Below are 20,773 nucleotides of genomic sequence, written 5' to 3' on the forward strand. Positions count from 1 at the left end.
GCAAGCCTTGGCTTTCCCCAATGTGTCGCCCTATGCATATCTCTCCTTTGAGACTGCAGTGGATCCCAGGCAAATCTTTTCATCTCAACTCAACTCAACTAGCGGTTCTTTCAGATTTTTCCCAAAAAGGAGATCATTTTAAAAGGTAATTTTTAAAATAAATTTATTTTTTTATTGGTGTTCAATTTGCCAACATATAGAATAATATCCAGTGCTCATCCCGTCAAGTGCCCCCCTCAGTGCCCGTCACCCAGTCACCCCCACCCCCCGCCCTCCTCCCCTTCCACCACCCCTAGTTCATTTCCCAGAGTTAGGAGTCTTTCATGTTCTGTCTCCTTTTCGGATATTTCCCACTTATTTTTTCTCCTTTCCCCTTTATTCCCTTTCACTATTTTTTATATTCCCCAAATGAATGAGACCATATAATGTTTGTCCTTCTCCGATTGACTTATATCACTCAGCATAATACCCTCCAGTTCCATCCAAGTTGAAGCAAATGGTGGGTATTTGTCGTTTCTAATGGCTGAGTAATATTCCATTGTATACAGAGACCACATCTTCTTTATACATTCATTTAAAAGGCAAATTTGTAAGTAAATGGCATATAAAACAGTCACAGCGTAGTGGATGAGAAAGAGCGGGAGCTTTGGAGGCCGACAAATGGGTTCAAATCCCAGCTTGGACACTCATGAGCTAGAATAAAGAACAGGTTCTAGAATCAGGAATAAGAATCAAGAATCTGCATTTCCAATGCCTCATCCCTTAGATGGTGATAATAGTTTCTATCCCATGGGGTTGTTGTAAAGGTCAAAATGAGATAAGGTGCATATATTCTTAGCAGAGCACCTAACACAGGGTAAGTACCCAATCTATGGTTGTGTTACTACTAAGAGCATAATGAAAAACTATTTGGTATAATCTGTGTTGATGGCAATTTCTGCCACTGTTCATTTCTGTGAGTAAATACATTCTGTCAACTTGATGTGGAGAACAAAGACAAAAGAAAGGTACATAAAATTAAATCTTACAACTGGCAGCCCCTTGAGCCTCAAGCATCTGCTTGAGACCGGCAGAGTACGACACCCTCCAGGAACTCCCAACTGTCTTAATATTAATACCTTGCTAGAAGGAAAAAAAAAAAAAAAAAAAAAGAAAAAGAAAAAGAAAAAAACAACCCTAGCTTGACAATGGCCAGGCCTCCAGGATCCTGTGAGTCTTCTTTAACACATGAAAATCCTTTTGGAAACTTTTGTCTCTATTCACTCCCCCAACTTAAAACTAAATCAATTGATTCTCAGGATTCCAGTGCATTTCTTTCTGTCCAGTGGTCCTGTCCGTATGCTTAAATAAAATCATGTTTTTTGCACTGAAAACATCTCGAGAATTCTTTGACCCTTCGCTCCCAGACCCCACAACAAATCACATCAACTCTACCTCCCCCATCTCTGGCCGATCTTTCCTTCTGTGCCTTCTCCATGCCCTTGGCTTGGTTACCTGGATAAAGGTCATTGCTTCCAATCTTGCATCCCTGACTTCAGTCTCAGCTTCCTCTAATGCAAGAGTATTTCTGGCTTTTTACAGTGCATTTGAACCACCCGAGGGCTCATTCAATCATAGTAGCTGGAGAGGGAAGGGGCAGAGAATTTGCATTTCTAAGTTCCCAGGTGATGCCCATGCTGGTTGGCTGGTCTGGAGACCACACGTTGAAAAGCACTGGTTCTTAGTGTTGGATGCCTATCGAAATCATCACCTGGAGAGATTTACAAAATATTCTTGCCTGGATCCTACCAGCTCGGAATCCAATGTAAGCAGCCTTGGAATGTGCCTTCAGGAGCTGGAGTTTCACTAAAGCTTGCCAAGTGTTGGAATGGACAGCCCAGCTTAAGAACCACTGCATAGAGCAAACTCCCTAAAATCCTTCCCCTAATTTCCCCTTAAATACCTTGTGCTTCACATCAGTCATCCCTAAATGGATCACGTCTTCTCCTTCGTCTCTTCTCTCAGCTCTTCACTTAAAGTCACTCTAGCTGATTTCTCTGAGTTCACCTTCACTGGCAAACTCATAGATGGTTTACTTTTTATATTTCAAACATCTGGCCCTATTTCCATCCAAATGTAGAGTTATGATTGTTGTTTTGCTTGTTTGGTTTCTCAACCAGAGAAGGAACTGGGCCTTGTTCATCTCTGTTATCACGGTGCATGGGAAGTAATAGATGTTTAATAAGTGTTTGCTAAAGACATCATCCTTTATGCAGCTGTTATACTGCAGATGAAATGCCTGAATGAGAAAGGCACAGTGTGGGGAAAAGAGCACCAGACCAGGGACCAAAGGGATGGTCTATCTTGTGACTGGGTGTTTCTGTGGGGTGTTTGCATTTATTTTTCTTGACAACCCTCCAGGGTGAATATTATTACCCCCATTTTCAAGATTAAAAAAAAAGGAATGTTAAATGATTTCCCTCAACTTCCTTCAAATCTCTTTTACTTGGTCTCTCTGTCCCTGGTCACTTCTCTCTTAAAAATGATCTCTTGGCTTTGGGACTAATATGTACTGGTTCTCCACCTTCCCTGCAATTTCTTTTTCTTCGTAAAGAGCTGAGAGCTGAAAAGAAAACTTTTTCTTTCTTTTCTTCCTTATTTTTTTTTTTAAGATTTTACTTATTTATTTGAGGGAGGGAGGGCGAGAGATTGACAGAGAGAGAGAGAAGAGAGATCATGAGTTGGGGGGGGGAGTAGCAGAGGGAGAGGGAGAAGCAGACTCTCCGCTGAGTAGGGAATCCCGATGTGGGGTTTGATCCCAGGACTCTTAGATCATGACGAGAGCTGAGGTCAGATGCCTAACCAACTGAGCCACCCAGGTGCCCCTTCCCTGCAAAATTCTCCTTTCACAGAATTCTCTCAGAGCCAGCTTGTTTTGTCATATGTACCCTTCCTGGGAGAATTCTGTAAGCTATGGCTTCTTCCGCCCTATGGTGACCCTCAATCTATATTTACAGCCCAGACAGTTCTCCATCCAGGGCCCCAGACTACACATCCAAATGTGCACTACGTATTTCCACTTGAATGTTCTAGAAGCACATCAAAGTCAACATTTCCAAAGCTTAGCTCATTACCTCCCGTTTTCAGTTACTTTATTACTGGCTCTGGTGCTTGACCGGATCCCGGGACAGATACTTGATTCCACCCTCTTATTCTCAGCTCTTTATAAAGCAGCTACAAGATAGGATGAAGCTACTCCTTAAAATTCTTGTCCATAGTAATTGCATCCTATTCTCCAGTATAAGTTACCCCCACCAGTCCTCTACACAGGGACAAAGCATTGTTGCTGGAATGCAAGTCATTTTTTGGTCCTAAAATTATTTCCTAGTTGGTTGGAAAAAAAAATCTTGGTAGCAGATGTTGGAATTCCTCTTAGAGCAGAAATTGTCTTGGTTTTGAAAAATGCTTTGAAGTTTCAGACGGCAGGTGAGAACCTGGGGGCATGAATTTCAGGAAACAGAAGACAGGAGAAAGATATATATTCATTATGACTGTGTTTCCCTCAAGCAAAGAAGTAAAGATTTTTGATGGATTGTTTAATATCCTTTTCTAGGATCAGCTTCTGATACATTGATTAACAAAGCAGAAGAACTTTGCGAACACAAAAGTAACAGGACTGCTTCTAAATATGTTCTATCAAGCCTTAACCACAAATCTTTATATAGCCCTGACATCTTCAGGACATCCAAGAGCCCTTGTCCCGAATTGGCCTGTGCAGAAATAAACCTGAGTCAACTGTCCTGAGGATAATGAAGCAATAATAAGATTGAAGCAGGAGAGGAATTGTCAAGGCGTAGCTGAGCCCCATGTGCCAAGATTGATCTATTGCTTCTTGCTCCTTAGTAGCTTCACTAAGGAATGGAATATGGTTCAACAATATTCAGAAAGCATTTTCTGGAACAAATGTTTTGTACCAGGTTTTGTTTTAGGTCTGGGGATACCAAGACAGCTATGGTAGGGCCTATTCCACTGTCCTCCTTGACCTGCATACAGATGGAGAAAATAGAAATAACATAATTCAGTCCATAGGAAATACCATTTTTTTTAAATGCTATTAAACTTGAGCAGTTATTTTATCATTAGGATGTGTGCCAGAGCCTTTGTTTAGAAAGACAATACCCATTCTGTCACCAACAAACTGCTCACAAAAGAAACAGATAAGTGTATTTACAAGGGCTAAGTGTATCAATGAGGCAGGTGAGTTATTCCTCTTCTCAAAGCGTCTTCCTATCTGGACTTTAAGTATTGGTGTCTCAGTATGGACATTGGCATTTTCAATTCAACCAATGTTTTTTGAAGACATACCATGTGAAATTTTCTGCAAAGGATACTAGAATAAATAGGGCTGGTAATTGTCCTCACGGGCTTACAGTTGTGTGTGTGTGTGTCATCAGGGACGAAAACTTACCAGAAAAGCTACCCTAGACTGTGTACCTCCCGCACTACTCAAAATTCTTTTTAACCTCATCTAATCCTTTTGACGACCATGTAAGGTAGGTGTTAGTCTCGCTTCATGCTTAAGTGACTTTCCAGGGTCACAAAACTAATAAGAAAAGGAAGATAAGAGCATTTTAAAATATGGGAACTCTAAGGAGGCCATATCATATTTCAATAAGATAAGTATCAAAAGATTTATAGTGGAGGGTGTTTTTGCAAGAACTTGACATCTGGGCAGAATTTTGAAAGGCAAAGATTGTAGGTATAAATATTCTCAGTAGAGAGAAGAATATGAGCAAAAGCCCAGGATGTCATGGAACAGCCCAGTGCGTTTTGGCTGATGTGTTGGGATGTGTAGATAAATAAAACCAGAAAGATAGGAACTTTTTCAGGAGACCGTTTTTATTTGAGTGACAGCTGAGGAGTTTCTGTAGTAGAGTTAATGGCAGAGGAGCAGGACTTGTGGCGTGCTCACAGCTGTGCTTTAGGAAGATGACTCTGTCAGGATTAATATTGGAGAACTGGAACACAGGAAGCATTGAGACCCGTTAGGGCCACAAGAATCTCATGAAAGGTAATAAGAGTCTTAACTAGGGCAGTAGCATTGGGGGCAAACAGTATTATACCTTTTAAGATGGGCATCATGTGGGTTATTTTGTTTCAGGATTCCTCTGGAAGAAGTTGTGCCTATTGTCACCAAGTAAACCCATACTATCATTACTTGGATTGAAAATCCAGTCCCACTAATTATCTGAAAATTATATATGTAATATTTTCCAGCAGTTCCAGTAGCTGTATGCTGACACTTAAGGCAATGCATGCTGAAGCTTTTCAGGGGTCAGAACTGATAGACGAGAGAAGGAAACAAGAGTCATAGTTGGGTTATTTTATTTTTTTCTCGTATGCATGTTATTTTTTTTTTACATTTTTAAAATTTAAATTCAATTTGCCCACATATAGTATAACACCCAGTGCTCATCCCTGCAAGTGCCCTCCTCAGTGCCTATCACTCAGTTACCCCAAACCCCATCTTGTCTCCCCTTCCACAACCCTTTGTTCATTTCCCAGAGTTAGGATTCTCTCATGGTTTGTCTCCCTCTCTTATTTTTCCTACTCAGTTCCCCTCCTTTCCCTCATAATCCCTTTCACTATTTCTTACATTCCACATATGAGTGAAATCATATGATGATTGTCCTTCTCCGGTTGACTTACTTCGCTCAGCATAATACCCTCCAGGTCCATCCACATGGAAGCAAATAGTGGGTGTTTGTCCTTTCTGAGGGCTGAGGAATATTCCATTGTGTACATAGACCACAGTGTCTTTATCCATTATCTGTCCATGAACATTGAGGCCCTTCCACAGTTTGGCTTATTGTGGACATTGCTGCTGTGAACTTTGGGGTGCAGGTGTCCCGGAATTTCACTGCATCCGTATCTTTGGGTTAAATACCCATCAGTGCAATTGCTGGGTTGCAGGGTAGCTCTATTTTTAACTGCTTGAGGAACTGCCACACTGTTTCATAGTTGGGTTAAATTGCCACCCAAACCTAAGCAGGGAATAGTGTGGCAAAGAGGTTAGGTGCATAAAAGGGGGAGCTAGAGAGATGAGTTCAGGTGCTACCTCTGTTCATGGCTGGCAGGCTGTGTAACTTTGGAAAGATGGATCAGAACATAAACTTCCCAGGAGCAAGTGTCTGCCAGTGAAAGAAGCCACAATTATATGGAATTGGAACCACAGATCACAGACTTGTCTAAAAAGTGCTTGGAGATATGGATTTCCAGATGAAGAAAACAGGGGTGGGGGAGGAGAGGTTGTTGGAAGTGAACGGGGGTAAGGTGCTATCAATCATTTCAGTAAGGGTGAAGGATGAACACACTCCTGTGCCCTGCTTATCAAAGGGTTCAATACATGTGCAGTGAATCAGCGGTGATTTACCTTCAGAGGGGCAGAGAGACGTGGTCTGGAAAATGTGGCAAGATGCTTTGTCCTTAGTGGGCACAAAATACATTTAAATCAAAGGAAAGAAGGGAAAAAAGAAGGAACTAGGATCTTTAGCTCTCTTACACAGAAGGGGAGCTTATTTATGAAGAACCTAGAAGGGAATTTTGCGAAACTTATAGAATTCTGCAAAAAAAAAAAAGAAAAAAAAAAAAAAAACCTAATGGCTACTTAACAACAGAGGTTTAAAAAAAAAAATTGTGGAATTTGAGGGCAAGGAAAGAGATCCTGTGCCCTTAAAGTAAACATACTTTACTTAGGCTCATGTGGGCTGCGTGCTTTCCCACCTTGGGACTGACCTAAAACTTTTAATTCCTTCTTAGGGTTTCCACATTTCCAGATGCCTTTATGAGATGCCCTGCTTGGGGGTCCTGTGGGACTCAGCAGAGACGAGGAAGGGAGGGTCAGATAGTACAGCTGCCTAGTGACTGCTCCCCCTCCAGAACTCTGCAGCACCTGGCTCTACTTCATAGTCACCTTTCCTCCCTATGCTGAGCCCCTGATCCTCAGGGGCCCCCAGTGATCGGCTCTGTCAGAAGCTCATCTATGTCCTACACAGAGTGACTCAGGTAGCAAAAGGTGGTCATTCTCTAAAGCGCAAGTGGATCAGGAAAAGGGTCAGTGGAGAGTTAAGAAAAGCCTTTTGCCCCCAGTCTGAGGGTTTTCCCATATGGCCTGTGTTCAGAATTGACCTGGCCTGAGGTCCTGAAAGAGCATTGCCCACACACGGTATATATCATATGGTCAAGGAACTGTTGCAGTTGACGCTAGACCGTGACTACGTGTGGCTGGCAACCTACGGGGAGACTGAGGGCTTCATCTGTGAGGGAAAGGAGGACTTCTTTCCAGCTAAGCTGATTTTTCAGATCTGCGGCTGCAAAGACCAGGTTAAGACAACGGAGGTTGGGAGCCCTATCATTTTTTGAACACCTAAGCCCTTTCAGACACCACTTTGTAGGAGTTGATGGAAAGCATTATGTCAACTTGATTCCTCAAACAGGCATGTTTTTCAAGCTCTCCAGAGATAAGGGCTGATTCTGAGAACCAGACTTGAGTGGGCACATCTGATCCGACCACTGCCTCTCTGCCCCAGCAAATGTTAGTGCTTCTACTTCACGGAGAAACAAGAGGGAGTTTCCTCCGTTCCTATTTCCTTGCGTGCCATCCTATGAAACGAGTCTTCCACATTTACCAACATGCTTCCCATTTCCTACCCCTTTTGCTCTCATGCTGGGTCAGCGGTATTGGGCTCTTGTTGAAAAGGTTCACATCTTCTGTGCACTGATCCCTTCACCTCCCCAGGGATCCCCATCCCTTCATTCTTTACCCCTGCACCTGCACATTCTTTACGTCTGGCTGCTGCCCCTCAAATCTATGGTCGCAAGCAGGATTCCAAGTTACTGAAATAATCAAATTCCCAGGACCCTCGGTCTTATTTTAGTTGCTTTTTTATCATTCTCTCATCTCTAACAGCTATCACTCATTTCAGTAAGGGTGAAGGATGAACACACTCCTGGTACATAACACAGTGCCCTGCTTATCAAAGGGTTCAATACATGTGGGGTGAATCAGCGATTTACCTTCAGAGGGGTAGAGAGACGTGGTCTGGAGAATGTGGCAAGGTGCCTCGTCCTTAGTGGGTACAAAATACATTTAAATCAAAGGAAAGAAGGAAAAAATAGAAGGAACTAGGATCTTCAGGTAACAGCCATGCTGTTCAAGACAGAAATTTGTACATTTGTTCTTTACACATTTCATCATCCCTCAGCCTTTGGTTGAGGACCTCCCACCTCCCAGGAATTGGGCAAGGTGCAGGGACCATGAACAAGACAGTCCTTACCTGCAAGGAGCTCAAAGTCTGGTAAAGGATACCAGGAAATTAAGGACCACACACACAGCTGCCAGAGACATGCCCAGATTCTCTGGGAGTACATTTCACCTTCCAGTTCATCCTTTGAGACCCAGTAGAAAAGTTACCTCCTCTGTGAAAGTTTTCTACAGGACTTGTCCTTCCCATCTTGGCACTCCCATGTCACCTGGTGTGTACTAGTATGACATCACTTATCACATTTTACTGTGCTTATCTCTACCCAGCTTACTCCCTTCCCTAGTTGTGAGGTTCCTAAGAGCAGGGATTGCACCCTATTTACCTTAGGACCTTTATCCCCAAGCCCAGGATTTAGGGGGTAGAAGTTCTTAGTAAAGTGCTAATTGAATGAGATGGAGTGGATGTTAGGAGGCACACAATATCTTTGGGGGCCAACTTGGATGGTGTGACAAGGTCTGGGTCAGAGGGGCCTTCGGGAGGAAGGCAGAGCTGTGGGAAGAAAGTGTGAACATTTATGCGCACATTCAATGCGATCTCCTTCCTGTCACCTACACCTTTTCTTAGCTACACCTTTTCTGTTCAAATCTAGAGGGAGGGTTGAGTTTTGATTTTTATTATGGAAGCATTTCCCTTTCAAAACATGAGGAGTTTGACTAGTTGTGCCTGAAAACCATGCGTTTGGCCACGATGCAGTCAAACTCCTCCAGCCATGGGGAAAGGAAGTGTTAGACCTCCCAGTCTGAAAACAAGGAAAAGAGGTGAATATTTGAACTAGGACCGCTAGCCCTACGGAGCCCCCACCTTTCAATCTTGGAGGAGATGTTGGGCTGAATTCATCTGACCGAAGCTTGTTCTTGGAAGTAGGTAAGGTTTTGTTATCATTTTACTGGACCCGAGGTTATGGGGTTACGTGATTTGCCCAATAGCTAATAAAAACTTACACCTCTGACTTTTAAATCAAGACTCCTTTCTCAAACTCTCTAAAACTACTTGAACAGTACAATGAAAAATCAGCCTGAGGTTTCTCTGGGGTATGAGTCAACTTGCCAAGTATTTCACACTGACGCAAATGCGTTTCTTCTTTTGGGCTCTGGATTTATCAGAAGTCATCTTAGACACTGACATCGCAGGTGGTTAGGGTTAAGGAAAGGGGATATGAGACCCTCAGGCGCAAAGCAACTTCCTGCCAGCCCACCCCCTTCTATAGGAGGACACCATGTGCAACAGTGCTCTGGACTCCCATGACATCCTTTTCTGAAAGTTCAATACCTTGCAACTTGGCTAAATATTCACTAATTCTGTGTATTTCTTTTTGTTAGATACTCTATGGCAAACTCATTAGGAGATTATTAGCCAGGACTGTTGGAGCTGAGCTGATGCTAGTTAAGGAAAATGAGTTTGGGGAGCGCAAATCAATGCCGGAAGTATCTTTGTCCAGGCTAACAAGAATTTGATAAATACCATGGCACAACTGGCACATGTTGGCAATCAGAAGCAATAAAGCCATTACTGGATTTCAATAATTCAGTCAAAAAAGGTCACACGTCAGTCAAGGATGAGATGTGCAGAGAGAGGATGTATGAGTCAAAGAGTAATCTCATCAGGAATCCAATAAGCTTGCCAGGTTTTGGAGGAGAAACAAAGTGATGTTGAAGCCAGGACAGAAGGGAAGCTGTGCATATGTTGGAGGATTCATGCTGACTATGGAAGAAATATATTAATTCCCGAGAACTTCTGTCTGACTGTGGGTTCCTTATCTGTATGATAGGAATGGTGAGTTTGGATTCACAAAGAAAGGTGTGAAGAATGCTTTCCACTCGCCAAGCTCTTAATAGTTCCTCATGTTGCCCATCTTATTTGATTCTTGTAATAATCCTATGAGATAGTTAAGGCAGGTCAGTCTAGAGCCACCAGTCTAGTGGCTCAGTGTGTTTCTTGGGGGCAGGACAATGAACGGATTTCCAGGTAATTGTGCAATCTCTGAAGGCCACTTCCAGTCTTCAGTTCTGATGCTATAAATTTAGATCCAATAACCAGCAGAAGGAGAAGACCTTGTCTCTGGCTCAGAGTCCACACAGTTTAATAAGAAGAAGCTCATAGTCCCAGACAACCCCCTTAGTAAACGCCAACACCTTCCATTTTACCTGCAGAGATCATGTCTTTTCTTCAGACTGATGGGTGGCTTTGGAAAACCTCAAAGCAGAACGTGTGAGGCTAAAGCATTTTTTAAAACATATTTTTGAATTTACATATAGTGTGACTGGTGTGTGTGTGTGTGTGTGTGTGTGTGTGTGGTCTGTTTCAGGTTTGCCTTCGAAGTTGCAGGGTTTCCATATCATTCTACAGGTCGATAGACTCCTGAAGGCAATCTATCAGATGAAATAGCTCTAAGAGAAAGAACTGAACATGCCTGGTGAGGAAGGTCACTGAGGCCCAGAGTGACAGGGTGTGCTGCATAATAATACAACGATATTGTGTATGCTGATATCCCGTCTGTGTGTGTGCTTTCCCCCACACAAGGGAAGGAATGCTTGTCGCAGCTAATGCTGAGATGTATTTACTCTTGGGCATGTACATTCTTGAGAAGGCTTCTTCCATTCCTTCTTCCATTTCTTCAAATGCTGATGATCCCCAAGGTGTAAGTTCCTATCTGTGGTCAGAGCCCATCTTCTTCTTTCTCTTTTCTTTTTAAGATTTTATTTATTTAGGTGAGAGAGAGCACAAAGCAGAACAGGAAGAGGCAGAGGGAGAGGGAGAAGCAGACTCCCCGCTGAGCCTGGAGCCCGATCCCAGGACCCTGAGGTCATGACCTGAGCTGAAGGTCAACGGTTCACCAGCTGAGCCACCCGGATGCTCTGGAGCCTGACTTCTAATCCTATGGTATCTATCCACTTGCTTTGTGTCTCAGCTTAAGGTCTTCTGGGCGTGTCACATTTCACAATACAAAACTGAGCTTCTGACTTGGAACCTACCCTCCCCCCACAAAAAAATCAAACCTTCTCTACAGCCTTCCCTGGTTGGAGATTAATGGCAATTTTATTTACTCAATTTTATTTACCCACTTGTTTAGGCCACAACTTTTGGCATCATACTTGACTTCTCTGTTTCTCTCCTGTCTTACATCTGATCTGTCAACAAATCCTGTGGACTTGATCTTTAAAATATATTTGGAATCTTAAAAAAAATCTATAAATGTACAGATGTTTAAGAATAAAATAATACTATTATCGCATAGCCACAGGAAACACATTTAATAATGCTCAATATGAGTTTTGATTTTAAAAAACTGGTTAAATTAAGAATAAAAACAACCTGCTTTAACTGAATAAAGGGTATAAAAATCATAAACCCAAATTGAGAAATATTAGAAGCATTCTCTTTAAACTCTGGAGTAAAACAAGAGTGACTGTTATCGCCGCTTCTTTTTTTTTTTTTTTAAAGATTTTATTTATTTATTTTGATAGACAGTGAGTGAGAGAAGCTCAAGCAGGGGGAAGGGGGAGGGAGGAAGGGAAGGACAGGAATAGGGGAGGGGGAGTAGTGAAGGGGGAGACAGGTAGGGGCAGAGGGAGACGCAGACTCTCTGCTGAGCAGGGAGTTTGATGTAGGACTCCATCCCAGGACCCTGGGATCACAACCTGTGCTGAAGGCAGATGATTAACTGATGGAGTCACCCAGGAGCCTCTATTATCACCACTTCTATTCAACATTATCCTGGGGGATGCCATAAGACCAAAAAAAAAAAAAAAAATTTACAGCATAACATTTGCCCTTCTTTTAACATGCAAACGACTTCTCACCTAAGCTGTTTGCTGTCCACTTCTCTCTCCTGAAGTGTTGTTCTCTGATAGCATGTGATCAACAAGAATTTAAGTGTAAGCTCCACGCAGGCAGGTTTTTGCCTGTTTTGCTCATTGCTTCTCCCTAGCATTTAGAAAAGCATATATAGGGGGGATGTCTGGGTGGCTCAGTGGTTGAGCAGCTGCCTTAGGCTCAGGGCATGAGCCTCAAGTCCCGGGATCGAGTCCCAAGTCGGGCTTCCCGCAGGGAGCCTGCTTCTCCCTCGGCCTGTGTCTCTGTCCCTCTACCTCTCCGTGTCTCTCATGAATAAATAAATAAAATCTTAAAAAAATAAATAAGAGCTTTTATAAAAAAAGAAAAGCATATTATAGGAGCAGATCCAGCTATGTAATTGCCAGATGAAACCATGGCGCTCCCCATTAAAAAAATTAAGCTTTCAACATAGTGACAGTTGAGTGTTAAAGCAGGCATGGGGCCCTTCTGAGCACAGTACCCGCAGCAACTGTGCAGATGGCATGCCCGTGAAGCCAGCCCTACATGACCCGCCAATTACTCAAAGTTGTTGAAGGAATAAAAGATCTCACTTGATCATCTCAACATCTCCTAAGGCAGTGGGTCCGAATGATGCTGAGAGAGCTAAATAGACCTGCTGAATTTTAGTCTGCTCCCTACGTTGGCCTGATGCAACCGGAAGGCAGGGCAAAGGAGCCTGTTGATGGAGCCCATCTGGTCAACAACCTCTTGGGCCACGGAGCAGGTGCAGGGGAGCAGAGGGCGTGCGTGCAATGAGGGCAGGCAGAAATAACAGCAGACCCACTTATCTTGCTTTCCTCTTGACTTGTCTCTCCATCGGGGCAGTGGAATTTTGTGAAATGTCCAGAATCTAGCCCCAGGGCAGATGCATAAACAGTAGGTCTCCAAAAAATAATTGGTAAATAAATGAACAAATGAATTAATGAGGGAAGAGATTGATACAGAGAAGGTGTAGTCAAAGTCATTTTAGGTGAGGGATAGAAGCTTAGGGAGTTTGTTTGGGGGGGTCTGACCGAGATTCTCTCCCTCTCCCTCCGCCCCTCCCCCTGCTCCCATTGTCTCTATCCAATAAACCAATCATGAAAAAAATCAAAGCTTTGTTGAAAGAGATGTATAGGGCTGCCGTCTAGTTTGTGGTGCGTGCTATTTAATATATATTTGTTAGGTAGATTTGTTATTGTTAGCCATTACCTTTATAGGTCTTTATATTGTGGACACAAAATTAAAGTCCACTTAATGGCAAGGAGAATCCTGTCTCAATTGAGGAAAGGCTCTAAATTAAGCCCCATAAATGAACAAAAAGGTTGGGACCAGTGCCTCTGAGCTCATCACCAGGAATGGCAGCTCCAGGGTACGGTTCTGGTATATTCTGAGCTGTCAGCATATCTTAGGGGTGTTTATGGGAGTAATTAAAGGCAAGAAGTAATTAAAAGGGAAGCCACAGAGGTGGGGAGGTCAAATCACAAGCTAGTAGGATCATGTGCCACTCAAAAATGTGAACACAGAGGCGTCCAGGCCAGTTTGGCCAATTTTTTCCACTTTCATTATGTCACCACGGCTGTATAGCTCTTTGTTTTAAAGTAAAAAAATGGCTATCACCACCTTTAAATCATAAAATGTCTTGAAAGTTTAAATATTTGTATGAAACTCTCACATACAGCTATTTTAGTTCTTTAAATATCCTCTTAACATAGTCCCATATGAACACTTGTACTGTAATTATAAATCATCTGTAGTTTATTTCCGTTTAATATCACATTATAAGCACATTGTGGTGTCCACTCTTTTCACGTAGCTTTTAAAAACTGATGTGGAATATTTCCTGAAGTTGCCAGACTTTGTCAATTGTAAATCGGTGGACATTTTGTATTGGAGGGTTTTTTTCTCTCCTGCGACCGCCTTAGCACAAAATATCTTTAGGCCTTGCAGGGCGTAGAGGCAGGCCATGCCCTCTGTCTGGGTCTCGCCTCTCTCTTTGTGTCTCTCATGAACAAATACATAAAATCTTAAAAAAAAAAAAGGTATCTTTATGTATATAGCTTTTTTCTGTTTTTGAATTCTTGGCCTGGGAATACATTCCCAAGGTGGGATTTCGTTACTCCAAAGGCATAGCCCTGTGACACCTGCAGTGGATGTGCCTCTCACTGGCTGCTGCGCCCACTGCAAGCGCCTAGGAAGATCTGACCCTCAGACTCAGGGTCTCCTCACTCTTCACTGATACCCGCTTTGTGCAGGACCATCTCCCCAGCTGATCCCAGTCTTTCACGCCATGGTCAATGTCCTGAAACTTAGTCCTGCTTCTATATCTTTGATCCCACCCTTCTTACCCTTACCTCCCAAACCACATCCTCCTTCCTCATCACTGCTGAGGAAACGGCCTTCCTCCTGCCTCTACCACCATCTCCTCCAATAGAGACCAGATACAACCTCCTCCTGCCTCTACGCACACTGTGTATCTAGTCTTCATCGTGCAAATCTGCCTGGCCTGTGTTCTAATCACATGACCTGGTCTTATTCTCCGTTGTTTTAAGGTTTTCAGCTACTTGGAGAGGGCTGCGGGTTATATATTTCTCTCCCCTGATTGTTTCTATCAACCATGTCAGACCCACTTTCAAAACTCAAATACTTGATCCTCTGTAAGGAGTTTTTACTTATAAGCTATTTCTTCCAATAGTCCTTAGAGCTAATCTTTCAAAATCTTGTGTTAGACTTTAAAAAAAAATTTGAATTATTATTATTATTTTTAAAGATTTATTTATTTCTTCATGAGAGACACAGAGAGAGAGAGAGAGAGAGAGAGAGAGAGGCAGAGACACAGGCAAAGGAAGAAATGGGCTCCCTGCGGGGCCCTCCATGTGGGACTCGATCCCAGGACCCCGGGATCACGACCTGAGCCGAAGGCAGATTCTCAACCCCTGAGCCACCCAGGCATCCCTAAATTATATTTTTTAAAGATTTATTTATTCATTTTAGGGATATCAAGGAGGGGAGGTGCAGAGGGAGAGAGAATCCTGAAGCAGACTCACAGACTCAGGGCTCCATCCCTCCATGGGAGCAGAAATAAAGAGTTGGCACTCAACCGAGTAAGCCTCCCAGACAATCCCTCCTGGTAGGTTGTAGGGTGGTAGGATGGTAGGGCATAGGGCAGGAGCAAGACTTCGGGGGTGGCTTACTTGCTCTGAAGGAGATGAAATGCACAGAAGCCAATAATAAAAACAGAAAAGTGTCAAGGAGCCTATAAATACAAGAAAATTTAATTCAAACATTGAACACGATGTTGGCAAATATTAGCAATTACTGACTGCACAAAGAGTGTCATGTAACACCCCAAAGCCCAATTGGTTTAAAATCCTAAACATACGTTTAGCTCAACTCTGTGGGCCAGTGGTTTAGGCTGATGGTTTGCTGGTCCTGACTGGGCTCAGTTCCAAGCCTGGGGGTCAGCTGGCTGCTGGTTGGGGCAAGTGAGTCCTACCCATGTCCCTGGTGCCCCTCTGGGACATCTGCATGTTATAGAAAAGTTATAGAGTGGGGGCGCCTGGCTAGCTCAGTCGGAGGAACTCGACTCTTGATCTCGGGGTTGTGAGTTCAAGCTCCACCTTGGGTGTAGAGATGAAAATGAAATTAAAAAAACAACTTAATTTTTTTTTTTTAAAGAAGAGTAAGGGAGCATCAGCACTGTCCATGGGAGGACCTATCTGAGGTGTGGAGTTTGACCAAAATGTGGACGGAGGAGGCCCAAAGGAGGCAGAGACAGCACCTGAGGTCTGAGGAGGCCCACTGAGGTCTGATGGTGGCCAGGGTGGGTACTAGTTCAGACTCTCAGTGGGCCAACTGCTCTCGGTGTGGGAAGAATTGAGAAGCAGGAATATCTGGTGTTTTTCCTGGAAATATATCAACAGCGGGGAGAGGACTGAGTCAGGTGGCTGCAGCCTTGACCAGGGGAACAGGCAGAGGTGCTGGAGCAGAGGAGAGCTGGCAGGGAGGGGACGGGTGCACGCAGGGAGCTGGGAGGGGGGCCCAGCATCTCAGTCTCTGGGGAGGGCAGGTGCCTGCCTCCTGCTGTGGCTGTGCTTTCAAGCGAAGGCAGAAAGGCAGGTAGGTCCTTCTACACCTTGTTCCCTCTTCTGGGATGACAGGACAGACTTCAAGTTTTCTCTACCCCCGCCCCCCGCCCACTGCCCTACCAACCACCCCAGCTTCTCTCCTATCTGAACGTGGACAGGAGGCAAGACTTCAATTGTATTAAACACAGCGTGATGACTGATTTGTGTTCCCTGCCCTCGGAAATCAAATCAGAGTCAAATCGGATCATTGGGGAGCAAACTCATTTAAGTCATGAACTTTGCCAGACCTTTCCATCACTTTCAATGGGGGAGAAGTAGCCGTACTGGTTCAGCCAGGCTGGAGGCGGGATAAGGCTTCGAAGGAAGGATTTATCATAGAGCTTACAGCTAGGCTGGAGTCCTGGGATGACTTCTTCCCACTCCACCCCATCCCACCCCATGCGAGGTTCACAAGCAATGCTAGTGTGTCTGGTCCCCGTGAGGGGCTGGGCCTCTGTTGGGTGGGCGTCCCCATGACAGACTTGAGAGGAGGCAGGCCACACTGTGGTGTAACTTTGGGAGCGTAGCTCAGAACTGGATGACCCCATTGGACAATCCTGGTGTCTGGAATCAAACCATTAGAGATTTTCTGCTCTGAGGCTTGAAGCTTGTCAGTCTTCGGGAAACTCAGGCTGAGCAGCAGATGCCCTGGACGGTAAAATCCTTCCAGCCACCACCAGCAGTAGGGGCTTGAAGAATCAAACCAGGAGGTCATGGGACAAAGCCTATCTGGGAGGAGGAAGAGGAGCTAAGAGTCAACTCAAGATGAACCAGATCAGCTAAATCTTGTCCAGGGATGGCTCCAATTCCAAATACTGTCAGAATTATTTTCTTCAAAAGTTCTGAAGGTGCTTTGGGCAATAAGAACAGTGAGCTAGGTCGTTGCAGTCTCTAGTAGATTGAAGCTCATGCTCTAGACTTAGATGTTTTGTGGAATGATATCCCTTCTTTTCTTTGCTAATCGTGGACTTTAATTCATGATTCTCTTTCCTCTCTACTTAAAAATATAGGCCCTGTGCAGTACGAATCATGCATATTTTATTGACACCAACACCCTGGCACAGAGTAGACACTCAGTAAATTTGTGAGCAAGGAATATGAACTGTGGTGTTTTTCCACCTTTAACACCTCCAAGGGAAGTAAGCTCCACCGACTGGCTACCTGACGTGGAAAGTAGCACTTCCTTTGCTTTCCTTTTCTTAAAAAAAAAAAAAAAATCAGTATTTTAGGTTGAGAAACGTAGGTGATCAGATTGGAAGTGGTTTTCAATTTCTCCCTTTCCTGTTTTGTTTGTTTGAAGAAGAGAAACTATTTTATCAATGCAAGTTTACTCTGAACCGTAATCTAGAAAACATTTATAAACCAGGCTGCCTGGGTTCATGGTGGGTCAGACCTGGTCTTCATCTACGCCATAAGGCAGCTCAGAAGGACCTCCCAACCGCAGCACCGTCCACACGGTGTCTAGACCGTGAGTGTCTGGAGCACAGAGTGCATATTCTCCTTCCTTCACCCATTTCAGAATTCCATACTCATCTCTGTTAGGAAATGCTTCTTTTTTTTTTTTTTTATCTAAGTCAGATTTTTTTTAATGCTTCGTCTCTATTTAGGAGAGAGAGTGAGTTATTGGAGTCTGAAGTGACCCGAAATTCAGTTACCTTCTTTTCAAGGGCCGCCTGGGTGACCCCATCAGTGAGCGTCCAACTCTTGATTTTGGCCCAGGTCATGATCTCAAGAATGTGAGATCAAGCCCCGTGTCCAGCTCCGTGCTCAGTGGGGAGTCTGCTTGGGATTCTCTCTCCTTCCCTCCCTCTGCCGCTCCCCACACTCTCTCTCTGAAATAAGTAAATAAATCTTAAAATACACTTATTTTTTAGGGCAGTTTTAGGTTCACGACAAAGTTGAGCAGAAAGTACAGAGATTTCCCATATATGCCTTGCCCTGACAAATGCGTGACCTCCTCTAGTATCAACACGCCCACCAAAGGGAGATGTTTGTTACAACTGATGAACCTACACAGACTCATCATCATCATCACCCAGAATCCAGGTTACATTAGAGTCACTCTTGGGGCTGTATGTTCTGTGGGTTTGGACAGATGTGTAATGACAGGTTTCCAGCATTACAATATCCTACATACTCAGCTGGTGGTTCTGAAAGTCCTCTGTGCTGTACCCATTCGTCCCTTCCTCTCTCTTCCATGACACCCTGTGATCTTTTTACTGTCTTCAGAGTTTTGCCTTTTCCAGGATGTCATCAAACTGGAGTTACACAGTATGCAGCCTTTTGGGATGGACTTCTTCCTCTTAGTAATATACACTTGAGGTTCCTCATGCCTTTTCAAGTTTGGCAGCTCATTTATTTTCGGTAATGAAGTACATTCCATTGGCTGGTTGGACCAGAGCTTATGATTTATACATTTACTCTCTGAAGGACATCATGGTAGCTTCCAAGTTTTGGCAATAATGAGTAAAGCTGCTATAAATATCTGCCCGCAGGATTTTGTGTGGACATAAGTTTTTGATTCATTTAGGTCACTATCAAGGAGCATGACGGATGGGCCGTGTGATAAGAATGTCTGGTTTTCTGAGAAATGGCCAAACTATCTTCCAGAGTGGCTGTACCATTTTGCATTCCCACCAGCAGTGAATGGGAGTTCCTGTTGCTTCAGGTGACTGTCAGCATTTGCTGATGCCAGTGGTGTGGATTTTCCTTGCTCTAATAGATGTATCGTGGCATCTCATCGTTATTTTAGTTTTGCAGTTTCCAAATAACAGAATGTTGAACATCTTTTCACATGCTTGTTCGCCATCCGTATTTCTTCTTTTGTGAGGTAGCTGTTTGGGCCTTCTGCTCGTTTTTTAAATTGATTTGTTTTCTTATTGTTGAGTTTTAGGGGTATATTTTGGTAACAGTCCTTTTATTATATATAATTAATATATATTATATTAATATATATGTATTTGCAAATATTGTCTCCCAGTCTGTGGTTTGACTTTTCACACTCTTGACATTGTCTTTTTAAGTTTTACGTTTTAATATTGCCTCTGGTTTTTGTCAAAAATTGGCTGTTTGTATGGGTCTATTTCTGGGCTACTCGTCCATCTGTTCTGTCCCATTGGTTTATGCATCTAGTTTTTTCATCAATACTACACTTAGCTTGATTACTGTAGCTTTACAGTGAGTCTTAGAGTCAGGTCTTTTGCCTGCCTATATAAATTGAGTCAATTTGTAATATTCTTAAAATAAGTTTCTTGTTCTTTGATTGGGGTTGCATTGAATCTATAGATCAGGTTGGGAATAGCCTTGGCAATATTATTTCTTCTTATTCATGAACATAGAATACATCTCCAACTACTTAGTTATTCTTTGATTTCATTTGTCCTAAAAACTTTCTTCTCCTAAAATTGTCAACTGGGAAAACCCACATCTCTAAGTGGGTAGGCTGTTGTCTCACTTTGACTTTTCATTTATTCCTTGTGCTTTGCTTTAAGCTCATGCTCCTGTAGATTATAGTTGTATCTAAGGGGAGGAATCAGCAGGAAGTAAGAACCAACCAACTTCTCTGTAAGGGAGAGAGGAGGCCGTGGTGGACGCTATCAGGAAGTTGCTGTTTGCTGTTGACTTCGAAGCTCACTTCCTCATCCAATTAGCAAGGACTTTGGAAGCAAACAGGTCTGAGCTCAAGTTCCAGTTCTCTTATTCACTAGCTTGCCTGTTGCAAGTTTCCTTCTCTATGCTTCTGGTTTGTTCATCTGAATAGCAGAGAAAATGTCTATTTTGCAGGATTTCTGCGAAGATTAAATAAGGTTGTACATACAAATGACTCACGCATAGTTGGTATCCAGTAAATGACAACTATTTTTGAGTCTCCCTCCCTCCCCTCCTCTGAATAACCGAGGGGCATGGGACTTTCTCAGTTTTCCCCTGGAGCTCAATCCCTGACCTTGATGGGGAAAAGGCATGTTACCATGCCAGAGCCATCCGTCTATAGGGTATGGGGCAAGCTTGCAAGTCCTCATGCATCAAGATGGAGAGTATAACCCTTTCAAAGCTTCACTTTAGACCTCTCTTTAGTTTAAAATTCTCTTACTTTCCTCCCCCTTCCCCTTTCAAGGAGCTAATGAGTCCTTGCAATTCCTTTACCACTCTTTCTCTGTCATCTAGCTTTTGTGAAATCATTTCATGTTATTAGAATGTTCCTTACAATAGATCTCTTCTGGTATGAAGGTCTTTATTTATACATTCTCAGAGATTATGTTCTTACCCATTAATATTTAACTATATACTTCAAGGTTCTTTACTCCCACTGTTTTCTCTTCTCTTCATCTTCCCCCATCTTGAAGTCTTTCTCTTTCATTCACATATCATTTGGCTCATTTCCTCACATATTTTTCTTAAGTGGGATCCAGAGGTAGCAACAGTCCAGCTTACTGGGTAGCAGGTGAGAAGTCGAGGCAAGTCAGAGTCCCCTCTTTATGAATAACTTGTTTTTTTCCAGGAAATTTGCAAATTTCCCTCCTAATAATTATA

The sequence above is a fragment of the Canis lupus genome, chromosome 2 (assembly GCF_011100685.1).
Source record: "Canis lupus familiaris isolate Mischka breed German Shepherd chromosome 2, alternate assembly UU_Cfam_GSD_1.0, whole genome shotgun sequence".
NCBI classification, from domain to species: domain Eukaryota; kingdom Metazoa; phylum Chordata; class Mammalia; order Carnivora; family Canidae; genus Canis; species Canis lupus.